Here is a 316-nt window from a genome sequence, read left to right as displayed (position 1 = left end):
GAGAGACAGGACACATCCATCAAGAGAGATAGGAGGACACGTCCATCATGAGAGACAGGACACATCCATCATGAGAGACATGGCACATCCATCATGAGAGATAGGACACGTCCATCATGAGAGACAGGACACATCCATCATGAGAGATAGGAGGACACGTCCATCATGAGACAGTAGGACAGAAGGACACATCCATCATGAGAGACAGAATGACATGTCCATCATGATAGACAGCAGAACAGAAGGACACATTCATCATGAGAGATAGAAGGACACGTCCATCATGAGACAGCAGGACAGAAGGACACATCCATCA

At 47.2% G+C, this 316-nt stretch overlaps 1 protein-coding gene across 1 annotated transcript in view; it reads right to left on the bottom strand.

Moving 5' to 3' along the window:
- LOC119414304 (disco-interacting protein 2 homolog C) overlaps nucleotides 1–316 on the bottom strand; it is a 211,323-nt gene that overhangs the window by 33,277 nt on the left and 177,730 nt on the right. The window lies entirely within an intron of this gene.

This window comes from Nematolebias whitei, chromosome 9 (genome assembly GCF_014905685.2).
Source record: "Nematolebias whitei isolate Nwh7 chromosome 9, NemWhi1, whole genome shotgun sequence".
Taxonomy (NCBI): Eukaryota; Metazoa; Chordata; class Actinopteri; order Cyprinodontiformes; family Rivulidae; genus Nematolebias; species Nematolebias whitei.
This window is presented reverse-complemented; position numbering and strand designations above follow the sequence as displayed.